The sequence below is a fragment of the Bos taurus genome, chromosome 3 (genome assembly GCF_002263795.3).
Source record: "Bos taurus isolate L1 Dominette 01449 registration number 42190680 breed Hereford chromosome 3, ARS-UCD2.0, whole genome shotgun sequence".
In the NCBI taxonomy this organism is placed as follows: domain Eukaryota; kingdom Metazoa; phylum Chordata; class Mammalia; order Artiodactyla; family Bovidae; genus Bos; species Bos taurus.
Genome location: NC_037330.1, coordinates 13,153,000 through 13,165,589, shown reverse-complemented (window position 1 = coordinate 13,165,589; position 12,590 = coordinate 13,153,000). Strand labels below are relative to the sequence as shown.

General features: G+C 44.6%; 1 long non-coding RNA gene across 1 annotated transcript; it reads left to right on the top strand.

Moving 5' to 3' along the window:
* Window positions 1-8,830: 8,830 nt before the first annotated feature.
* LOC132344984 (uncharacterized) lies at window positions 8,831-10,276 on the top strand. Its single transcript, XR_009494083.1, has 2 exons — window positions 8,831-9,339; window positions 9,954-10,276. It is a non-coding gene; the product is annotated as an uncharacterized lncRNA (long non-coding RNA).
* The last annotated feature ends 2,314 nt before the right edge of the window (window positions 10,277-12,590 follow it).

Sequence of the window (12,590 nt, the reverse complement as noted above, 5' to 3'; positions counted from 1 at the left end):
ATGGGGTCGCTAAGAGTCGGACACAACTGAGCAACTTCACTTTCACTTTTCACTTTCATGCATTGGAGAAGGAAATGGCAACCCATTCCAGTGTTCTTGCCTGGAGAGTCCCAGGGACAGTGGAGCCAGGTGGGCTGCCATCTATGGGGTCGCACAGAGTCGGACATGACTGAAGTGACTTAGCAGTAGCAGTCCATGACAATGAAATAGGAGCTCTGCTAGGGTTTAGTTCTAAAGGGTTAAGGAGGGGAGAAGTTTGATATGGATAAATGAGGACATTGCTTAATCTATTCCTGCTAAATCAACATAACAAGTGTTTCCTATGATCTATAGTCAGTCAGTGAAATCACCATCAATGCCTCCTACATATCTAAAGTATGAAATTCTTTCACCTGTGAGATACAGATGGGTAAAAATATGATTACCTTCCATTTTACAGATGGGGAAACTGAGGCTCCAAAGGTATTAATGGATAAGCCCAGGGTCTGGAAAGTCAGTACCTGACAAAATCAGGAATAGGACCAGGCCTCCGATGCCCTCCCCACCCCCGACCTGCTGCCAGTTTTCTTTTTGGATCCAGGTTCCTCTCAGTGCAGTGACTCTCCCACACTAAGATGGTTTCAGACCCTGAGAAGCCACAAGAAGGGAGGACCAGGCCTTTCCCAGGGCTGCCCCTCACCTCTCTCACATCAGCCCAGGCAAAGGAACACAGGTCTTGTAGCTGTATCTCTGCAGCATCTGAGTAGCCCTTGGTAAACCACAGTCACCTCCCTTGCTCTCAGTGAGTCATGAACAGGCCTGAATCTCCAGCTACAATCCAGACCTGCAAAGGCTGTTGGCCTGAGAAGTCTCAACTGGTCTCCGAGCAGGGCCCTGGGACTCTCACTGTCTGTGAGCTGGAGGATGTTGGACCTTGCCCTCATCCTTGGGTCAGTGAACTGTCCTCCTAGGGAATCTTCTAGTTTTCACAGGGTCTTTTAATCTTAGTCTTAACATCCATCCCATCAGTCATGCCAACTACATCGCCTCTTAAACCTGAGATGCTCCCCGGGTGGAGTGACTGCGCTCAGCCCTTGCTTGCGCCCACCTACTGTGAGAGCTCCTGCCCCGCCTCAGTTTATGGGTGAGCCCCTTGCACTGCAAGGAGACCCAACCAGTCCATCCTAAAGGAGATCGGTCCTGGGTGTTCATTGGAAGGACTGATGTTGAAGCTGAAACTCCAATACTTTGGCCACCTGATGAGAAGAGCTAACTCATTTGAACAGACCCTGATGATGGGAAAGATTGAGGGCAGGAGGAGAAGGGGACAGCAGAGGATGAGATGGTTGGATGGCATCACTGACTCGATGAACATGAGTTTGGGTAAACTCCGGGAGTTGGTGATGGACAGGGAGGCCTGGCATGCTGCGGTTCATGGCGTCACAAAGAGTTGGACATGACTGAGTGACTGAACTGAACTGAACCCTGACTTCAACAGGGTTCCCAGGTGGCTCAGTTGTAAAGAATCTGTCTGCCAATGCAGGAGATGCAAGAGATGTGAGTTCATTCCCTAGTTTGGGGAATTCCCCTGGAGGAAGGCATAGCAACTGACTCCAGTTTTCTTGCCTGGAAAATTCCATGGTCAGAGAAGACTGGCAGGTAACAGTTCATGGGGTTGCAACGAGCTGGACATGACTGAGCAACTAAGCACAGCACCTTCAGTGATTCAAGTCTGAAAACTCTCTTCTTACAATATTCAAAACTTTTAGACTCTTGATGCACATTGATGTTGAAAAAATTATGTCAACAATGATATACAATGTGAGATATACAATGGTATACAATGCAAGCTTTCATTAATAATAAAAGACTCCCTGTCTGGGGACAGGTGGCTAATCATGGACCTGAGCATCACCTTCTCATGAACAAAGTCCTCCCCTAAAAGCAAGGGTGCTCACTCAGCATAAACTGTGCGATGGTCAGGAAGCAGCTATTTTCCCTGTATCTGGAAACTTCGTACCAGATTAGACACACTTCCCTGGAGGTCAGATTGCTGATAACCCTTATCCTGAGGACACATACTAACCTGCTTCTGTGCTGACCAATGCCTTTCATGTTATCAATATAAACCTTCCTTAGATGTGCTGGTACCATAGTTTCCTGTCCTGGAAGAGCCAAGTATTTAAGATTTGAGAGTTATGTCTGAGTTTCATCTTCTTTACTTATTATCTAAATAACACCAGAAATAGCTGCACTTATATATACCTGCAAGCTTTTTACAATGGGGGATATTTATCTATTTTAGGAGTCTCTAGATTTAAAAAGACTTGTTCATGCCACTAGTGAAATCCCCAATAGATATTTGACAAAAATACCTATTTTAATTTGAACTCCTTAAATATGAACTATTTCTTTCATTATGAATATGTTGGTTTTTCTAGCAGACCAGAATTCCAGGGACACTCCTGCATGACATTATATTTTCAATAAAAAGTAAAATGGTCCTGGGGATGGTAAATACTGAAGATAAGCACCTATTAAGTCCTCCACCCATCTCACTTTTATATTTTAAAATGTGAGCCACTGTTTCAGTGTTTACGATGAATGAAAAATGTGAATGTGTTTCCATAACATATTTACCCACAAAAAGTAGTTGTTTCACCCACCAGAAAGAAATGTTGTAAATTTAAGAATATGGATAAACAGAGTAGATTATATAATTGAGACCAAAGGACAAGAAGGATTAGGTCACAAAACAAGAAATGCAATTACTTCAGATTTGCAGAGGAAAACATGGGGAACTGAACGAATGTTTTCCCAGGTTTACAGCCTCTGGGTGAAGTTTTGAGTGCATGGCATGCTCCTATGTGGCCTCTCTAACCAAAATAGGAATAAAATACAAGAAGAGATGGGGCTTCCCCAGTGGCTAAGCTGTAAGAATTTGCCTGCAATGCAGGAGACTAAGGAGACACAGGTTCAATCCCTGGGTTGAGAAGATCCCCTGGAGGAGGAAATGGTAGCCCACTCCAGTGTTCTTGCCTGGAGAATCCCATGGGCAGAGGAGTCTGGCCAGCTACAGTCTGTGGGGTTGCAAGGATGATGTCTGACTTACCAACTAAACCACCACCGCTCAATATAAACACCATGGGTCATGAGATGGAACACCCCTGCATCCCAGGAGTCTCCAAGCATCCCTTACAAATCACAAGTCCCCCTTCCCCAGAGAAAAGTACTTCCTTGTTTTTCTCCATTATTTGACCACCTCTGTAGACATCTACAAGCATGGTTATTTACTTTGCCATTTGAAGGGATTCACACAAGAGAAGCCACATAGTTTCTGTTCTTACCTCTCTGGCTTCTTTCACTCAACATTACAGTAGCCTTTCTCTTGTGTGCCCTGGAGACAGGTGCATGCATTTCTGTAGACCCGGTAGTAAGGAGTAGAACTGCTGAGTTGCAGGGATTGTTTGGGAAAACATAAATAAGCTCCTAGCATAGTGCTCTGCACATGGTGGGCACTTAATACAGTGTCATTCTCTACTGCGCTGTATGACATGAGCCCTGCTCCATTTCTGAAACAGGATTCTCCCAACTCCCATCTCTAGTACTGATCTGCTTCCCTTTCTGCTACCACCCCTCTTACCAGCATCCTGAATCCAGATTCTCTCCCACTGGCCACCAAGGACAGAGCAGTCTCAGCGCCAGTGTTTTATTCTCTCTGTCTCACATAGAGAGAATGAGGGTTCCTTAGGATTTTCCTCCAGGAACAAGATGAAGTCAATCCAGGAGGAGCCCACCCCTCTGTCTGCCATCCCTCCTTCTTCAAAAAGACCCTTCTTTGACAAGATGGTGCTGCTTCACATTTCAGAAGGTGGATCTTTAAATAACAAATGGGGATGGTTCAATCTGTATTCCAGAGGAAGTGATTATTCAGGCTTTGGGGACATTTTTTCAAAGAAGTTGAGGCAAGAGAAAAAAATCTGAAAAGTGGAACCAGATGAATATGTCAGGGTGGGAAGCAGGGGTGGTGGGGAAGCAGAGAAGCTGCCTGGCTGAGGAGGGGCAGTGGTGGGTGGGGTAGGGTCTGAAGAAATAGCCCTGGTGCCTTTGATTTTCTGGCTTTAAGAAAATCACTGTTGTGTCTCCACTACTCAGTTCTGTAATCTTATGCCATTTTTCAAAGAGGGTTTTTGTTTTTTTTTGTTTTTGTCATTGCCACTACTGTAAGTCAGGTCTCAGAGTTCCTGAAAATTCATATGATTATGGAATAGAGTTTATCAAAAAAACTTACCTAGAGAAGTTGTCAAAGGGAGGATACGAAGTGAACCCAGCTCTCTCATCATCCCATGAAAAGGAGTGGCTGGGCCTCAGTGACTTGCTGGATGCACAGATTGGAGCCATGCTCCAGAGCAAAGACCTTGCTTCCAGGTCATTCTCCCTTTTTACAGAGCAATGGGTGAGGGCAGCCTTGATGGCGAGGGGACAGGCATATCAGTGACCTCAAGAGTCCGAGTTAGGTACAAGCAAATTATAATAGTCTTCTGGGAGTGCAGGCAGCCCAGTGCCAGGAAGTTGAGATGTGGGACATTTGTAAGCCTCTGCCCTGGGATAGATGGAACTCATGAGGGTGGGTGCAGACTCTCCCAAGAGAAGAAGAAACCCACAATACCAGTTCGGATAATGTCCCAGAAAGCCAGAATGAGCTCCAGAGGGTTCAGTTCTGCTTCTGGCTTTCTAGGAGACCTGGGCAATGCTCAGCTGATGCTCAGTGAATCTGTGGATGAAGTCCTGTGTGCAGGCGTGAGAGGCACACCTGGCACTTCGCCAGCAGTTGCTGTCTCCTGTCCTGAGCCTGCACAGGTCCTTGATCTTGGCCTTGCTGGCACAGGCATGAAGTAGGTTTCATGGGGTTAGGTCAGGGGTGGTGGGAGGAGGCAGCCTTGGCAATAAGAACCTCTGGGAACTGGGTGGCTGTCAGGCTGTCAGACCTAAGTCCATCCTCTTAGGGCCTGTCCCTGTGACCCACCCTCCCCCCCATTCACACCAGCCCTCCACACACTGAGTTGTACAGTTGGAAGGGGCTGTGGAGAGAGTCAGTTCTCCACTCCTCAGTCCTCTTTGATGCTATTCTCTATCCTGAGACCCCCAACCTTACTTGAACACCTGGAGACATGTGAGGAGGGATCTGGAGAACACCTAGGCAGATAATGGGCTCACTTACTCCCCCTTCATCCTTCTCTCTCAGACTCTTGTATTCCTGGTAAATTTTGATGTCTAAGAAGCTGACTTTTTTTCTTCTTAAATTAACTCCAAGTTCATTGCTTTGGCCATTTCTCACATCCCTAGAGTACTCACATGCAGACTCAGAAAACTGAAGCTCACAGCGTGTTGGACCAATTGCCTCCAGTTCACACCTGTCTTGGCCTCTGTCAGGAAGGGAGACACAGCCACAGACTTTGGAGCTATATCTCTTCTCATTCCTGCAGCCCCTTCTCCTCCTGGTGGCCAGGTCCACCTGATCTTTGCAGGTCCTCCTGCACTCCTCCTCTGAAAGGCTTTTCTGTATTCTTTCAGTCCTCAAATACTTTATTTTGTTCTTCTTGTTGAAAGAAAATGCTTAAGAGCCTCTACTATAGCACATACAATCGGCACTAAATTGGTTTGTGCTTCCAGCTCACCCACTAGACTTTGGACTCCTCTAGTACATTGACTTTGCCACCTGTATTTGCATCCCAGTGGTGCTTCACACATCTGACACTCATTACATGTTTGTGGGCTACCTGATGTTGGAAGACATCCTTTCAGGAACTATCTAGGACAGTTTGATCATCTTCCGCCAGGTGGTACTGACACCCAGGTGCTGCAGGTGGGCAGGGAGGCAGATGCTTTGGAGGTTTAGGTGCTGCTTGCAGGTCACGCCAATGGGCCATGGAGATTTTGCTTTGTTTCTTCCAGACTGTCTTGGTTTTCTCAGAGTTTTATTACAAGGTACCATAGATTATATGACTTAAACAATACAAATTCGATTCCTTATAATTCTAGAACCTGTGAAGTTCAAGATCATGGTGCTGCTTGATGTCCTTGCTGGCAAAGGACTTCTTCCTGCCTTGCTGTCTCCTTAAGGACAGGTCTGATATCTCTCTCTCTCCTTATAAGGACACTAACTCCATCCTGGGAGTTCTACCCTCATGACCTCATTTTAAAGTAACTGTCTTTCCAAGACCCACTTCCTAGCACATTCCAACTGGGGTTAGGATTTCCACATATGAATTTTGGGGGGACACAATATTCATCCTTCATGGGAACCTCAGGGTGATATAGTAGTGATTAGAACTATGGAGAGGGGCACACTGATTTGTGGAGCATCAATTCAAATGTAAAAATGTGGCTGAGGATTCAGCAATTAGGGGTCAGGTCCCTGGATAATATGAACCCAGGTGAGAAGTCATAGTGGGATACCTACATAGGAGGGTTGATATTTATGATTATGGTGGTGAGAATTACTTGGAGTGGGATTTAGATCCTTGTGAGAGACAGTATAGTCCTGGGGCAGGGGTTCAGTTCAGTTTAGTTCAGTTCAGTGGTTCAATCGTGTCCAACTTTTTGCAACCCCATGGACTGCAGCACGCCAGGCCTCCTTGTCTATCACCAACTCAAACTCATGTCCATTGAGTCGGAGATGCCATCCAACCATCTCATCCTCTGTCATCCCCTTCTCCTGTCCTCAATCTCTCCCAACATCAGGGTTTTTGCCAATGAGTCAGTTCTTCGTATTAGGTGGCCAAAGTATTGGAGTTTCAGCTTCAACTTCAATCCTTCCAATGAATATTCAGGACTGATTTCCTTCAATATGGACTGGCTGGATCTCCTTGCAGTCCAAGGAACTCTCAAGAGTCTTCTCCAACACCACAGTTCAAAAACATCAATCCTTCAATGCTCAGCTTTAAAAAAAATTAATTTATTTTAATTGGAGGCTAATTACTTTATAATATTATAGTGGGTTTTGCCATACATTGGCATGAATGAGCCATGGGTGTACATGTGTTCCCCTTTTTGAACCCCCCCTCCCACCTCCCTCCCCATCCCTTCCCTCAGAGTCATCCCAGTGCACCAGCCCTGAGCACCCTGTCTCATGCATGGAACCTGGACTGGCGATCTATTTCACATATGGTAATATACATGTTTCAGTGTTATTCTCTCAAATCATCCCACCCTCACCTTCTCCCACAGAGTCCAAAAGTCTGTTCTTTACACCTATGTCTCTTGCTGTCTCACATATAGGGTCATCATTACCATCTTTCTAAATTCCATGATGCTGCTGCTGCTGCTAAGTCGCTTTAGTCATGTCTGACTCTGTGCGACCCCATAGACGGCAGCCTACCAGGCTTCCCCATTCCTGGGATTCTCCAGGCAAGAACACTGGAGTGGGTTGCCATTTCCTTCTCGAAGGCATGAAAGTGAAAAGTGAAAATGAAGTCGCTCAGTCGTGTCCAACTCTTAGCGACCCCATGGACTGCAGCCTACCAGGCTCCCCCATTCATGGGATTGTCCAGGCAAGAGTACTGGAGTGGGTTGCCATTGCTTCCTCTGCTACATTCCATATATGTGTGTTCATATACTGTATTGGTGTTTTTCTTTCTGATTTACTTGACTCTGTATAATAGGCTCCAGTTTCATCCACTTCATTAGAACTGATTCAAATGCATTCTTTTAAATAGCTGGTACTCAGCTTTCTTTATAGTCCAACTCTCACATCCATACATAACTACTGGAAAAACCATAGCCTTGACTAGATGGACCTTGTTGGCAAAGTAATGTCTCTGCTTTTTAATGCTGTTTAGGTAGATCAGGAGCCTGGTGGGCTGCCGTCTATGGGGTCCCACAGAGTTGGACACGACTGAAGCAACTTAGCAGCAGCAGGTTGGTATTGGAGAAGGAAATGGCAGCACAGTCCAGTATTCTTGCCTGGAGAATCCTATGGACAGAGGAGCCTGGTAGGCTACAGTCCACGGGGTCAAAAGGAGTCGGATACAACTCATAACTTTTCTTCCAAGGAGTAAGCATCTTTTAATTTCATGGCTGCAATCACCATCTGCAGTGATTTTGGAGCCCCCAAAAATAAAGTCTGTCACTGTTTCCACTGTTACTCCATCTATTTGCAATGAAATGATGGGACCAGATGCCATGATCTTACTTTTCTGAATATTGAGTTTTAAGCCAACATTTTCATTCTCCTGTTTCACTTTCATCAAGAAGCTCTTTAGTTCTTCTTTGCTTTCTGCCATAAGGGTGGTGTCATCTGCATATCTGAGGTTATTAATATTTTTGCTGGCAATCTTGATTCCAGCTTGGGCTTCATCCACGCATGGTTCCTCATAATATATTCTGCATGTAAGTTAAATAAGCAGGGTGACAATATACAGCCTTGATGTACTCCTTTCCCTATTTGGAACCACTCTGTTCTTCCATGTCCAGTTCTACTGCTGCTTCCTAACCTGCACACAGATTTCTCAAGAGGCAGGTCAAGTGGTGTGGTATTCCCATCGCTTTCAGAATTTTCCACCATTTGTTGTGATCCACACAGTCAAAGGCTTTGACATATTCAATAAAGCAGAAATAGATGTTTTTCTGGAACTCTCTTGCTTTTTCCATGATGCAGCGGGCGTTGGCAATTTGATCTCTGGTTCCTCTGCCTTTTCTAAAACAAGCTTGAACATCTGGAAGTTCGTAGTTCACTTATTGCTGAAGACTGGCTTGGAGAATCTGAGCATTACTAGCTTGAGAGATGACTGCAGTTGTGCGGTAGTTTGAGGACTCTTTGGCATTGCCTTTCTTTGGGATTGGACTGAAAACTGACCATTTCCAGTGCTGGGACAGGGGTGGTACTAGAGAAATTAAATGGCAGTAGTCTTATACAGGTTTCAGAGACAAGAAAGCAGAACAGGCCTTCTGACTTTGCTTCTGACTTGCCTGGACAGTGCCCTGATTATGTGCCTACTTGTGAGGACAAGCCATGGCACAATAAATAAGTTCTTGGAATTCTTGGAATTCTTGAGCCTCTGGAGGTGGTTTGGCCAACCCTGCCTGGGACTTAACAAAATCCTTTGACTTGAAAGATAAAACAAATAGAATTATAAAAAGATTAACTTGAAACTAGAGCAGGAATTTGTCACAAACCGATGATGCTGTCAGTTTGTGGCCTGGTTTTGTAAGCAGGAACTCTCAGAATGGCAATTTGAATTCTCACTCAGGGAGTGGATGCTCTGCCCAGGACTTTTCCCCAACTGGGACTCCAGATTGCTGTTACACGGGACTTCCCAGCAATGCTTGAGTCTGGAAGTGTCTACCCAGTTAGGTGATGTATGTGCTGTTACTCTCCTCTACTGTTTCTATTTCTCTATTCTTTTAGTGACTGTATTTTGGAAGTGAGTTAGATAATTCTCTATCAAATATCAAAATTGCTTATTTGTAATAAGCATTTTACTTTGTTAATGAATCCTTTGAACTTGAAAAGAAAGTTAAAATATTTAGAAAAATAGCTGGGTACCAAGGGGTATGAGGGACCCTTGAGAATTCTGTGCCTCACATCTGAGTTCTTGATCCAGATAAGAGACTTATGCGGTGAGTCAGTCTCAGAGAGGAGGTGGAGGCTCTGATTCGCCTCTTGAGACAGATTCTGAGAAGTGAAGGCAGGTTGCCTGAGGCAGGGCAGATGAGGCCCAGGGGCCTTTCTGGGGCTGGGGCTCATTCCGGGGGAAATATCCAGCTCTAGAGAGACTATTTTGATCCTTGGAAGTGGATCTATTTTGAAGAATTGAGCAAAGACCCCAAGTCAACAGTGACAACAACTGGCTTTCCCCATTACATCTCTGTCTATCCCTGTCATCCCCACTTCATTACCACTAGGAGCAGGTTTTGCTTTGCTTTATTGGTTTTTTCTGTAGAATGTGAGTCATCTCACTCCTGCCTCTCAGGTCAGTTTGGAGACAGCCTGAGGTGAAGGACGCACAGCACTTTGGAACTTGTAGGGCACCTCCCACCTTGTTCTTGCCCTCCACACTCACAGCTGGGCTCCTGTCTTCCCTGCTGTGTGACCCTGGCTTCTGATCTCTCACGAGTCCAGCGTGGATACGAACAGGACAGAGCTCATCAAGCTATGGTAAGGATCAAATGAAATACTGTATCACCAGTGCCTAACACAAATATTCATCAAATAATACCTATTTGAAAACAATCTAACATTTATGGGTTTAATTTTCAATAAAACTGTGACACAAAGAGAACACTTTGTGTTATATTCTCTGTGGAAGACAGTCCTGATGACAAAGCTCATATAATATACCTATGTTGTTAAAAATCCAAACAAATGTTTAAAGAGAAAGTCAATACCCTTTCCACCTTTGTTTCCCGCAGCCACTCTCATCAAGGGTAACCTCTCTTGTTTTCTTACAATTAATAGTAATAGTAGCTACCGTATATTATTAAATCTACATCTGTTGGATGTTTGTAAACATGAACATTTTTATACTAGTAAGTATAAAATTGATTCAAAGATGTATCCCAATTTCAGAAGTGTTAAATGTGAAAATCGTATGTAGGGGATTCTTGACACACAAGACACCATCACTCTTCTCCCCTGAACCCCGCATAGCAGCAGATTCGACTTCCTTCCCAATCTTCTCTCTGGGTCTTAGTTCAAGCTCCTTCATCCCCCAGGAGTGGTCTTTCCCCATTCCTAAGTCAGCCTATTGAAATACTGGCCCTGGCTTGAGATCTAACTCAAGGCCTCACTTGTCTCTGAGGTTTTCGAGACTGTTCCTTTGACCACTCTGTGCTCCCATGGTTAATGATGTTGACTCCCCTCAAGAGTACCTTGTTCCTCACAGATATAAAGAACAGATTTTTGGATTCTGTGGTAGAAGGTGAGAGTGGGATGATTTGAGAGAATAGCCTTGAAACATGTATATTATGATATATGAAATAGATCACCAGTCCAAGGTTGATGCATGAAACAGGACACTCAAAGCTGGTGCGCTGGGACAACCCAAAGGGATGGGATGGGGGACACGTGTACACCTGTGGCTGATTCATGTCAATATAGGGGAGAAAACCACCACAATATTGCCAAGTAACTAGCCTCCAATTAAAATATTTTTTAAAAGGAAATGGATAAAATATTTCATTGATAATCTTGCTGTGTTGATTACATGTTAAAATATTACTTTATATATACATGGCTCTATAAAATATAATATTCAGTTCATTTCAGTCACTCAGTTGTGTCCAACTCTTGGCAACCCCATGAATCGCAGCACGCCAGGCCTCCCTGTCCATCACAAACTCCTGGAGTTCACCCAGACTCATGACCATTGAGTCAGTGATACCATCCAGCCATCTCACCCTCTGTCATCCCCTTCTCTTCCTGCCCCCAATCCCTCCCAGCATCAGAGTCTTTTCCAATGAGTCAACTCTTTGCAACAGGTGGCCAAAGTACTGGAGTTTCAGCTTCAGCCTCATTCCCTCCAAAGAAATCCCAGGGCTGATCTCCTTCAGAATGGACTGGTTTGATGTCCTTGCAGTCCGACTCTCAAGAGTTTTCTCCAACAGCACAGTTTAAAAGCATCAATTCTTTGGCGCTCAGCCTTCCTCACAGTCCAACTCTCACATCCATACATGACCATGGGAAAAACCATAGCCTTGACTAGACAGACCTTTCTTGGCAAAGTAATGTCTCTGCTTTTGAATATGCTATCCAGGTTGGTCATAACTTTCCTTCCAAGGAGTAAGCGTCTTTTAATTTCATGGCTGCAGTCACCATCTACAGTGATTTTGGAGCTCAAAAAAATAAAGTCTGACACTGTTTCCACTGTTTCCCCATTTATTTCCCATGAAGTGATGGGATCGGACGCCATAATCTTCATTTTCTGAATGCTGAGCTTTAAGCCAACTTTTTCACTCTCCTCTTTGACTTTCATCAAGAGGCTTTTTAGTTCCTCTTCACTTTCTGCCATAAGGGTGGTGTCATCTGCATATCTAAGGTTATTGATATTTCTCCTGGCAATCTTGATTCCAGCTTGTGCTTCTTCCATTCGAGCATTTCTCATGATGTACTCTGCAGAGAAGTTAAATAAACAGGGTGACAATATACAGCCTTGACGTACTCCTTTTCCTATTTGGAACCAGTCTGTTGTTCCATGTCCAGTTCTAACTGTTGCTTCCTGACCTGCACACAGATTTCTCAAGAGGCAGGTCAGGTGGTCTGGTATTCCCATCTCTTTCAGAATTTTCCACCGTTTGTTGTGATCCACACAGTCAAAGGCTTTGACATATTCAATAAAGCAGAAATAGATGTTTTCCTGGAACTCTCTTGCTTTTTCCATGATCCAGCGCGTGTTGGCAATTTGATCTCTGGTTCCTCTGCCTTTTCTAAAACAAGCTTGAACATCTGGGAGTTCGTAGTTCACTTATTGCTGAAGACTGGCTTGGAGAGTTTTGAGCATTACTAGCTTGAGAGATGAGTGCAGTTGTGCGGTAGTTTGAGCACTTTTTGGCATTGCCTTTCTTTGGGATTGGAATGAAAACTGACCATTTCCAGTGCTGGGACAGGGGTG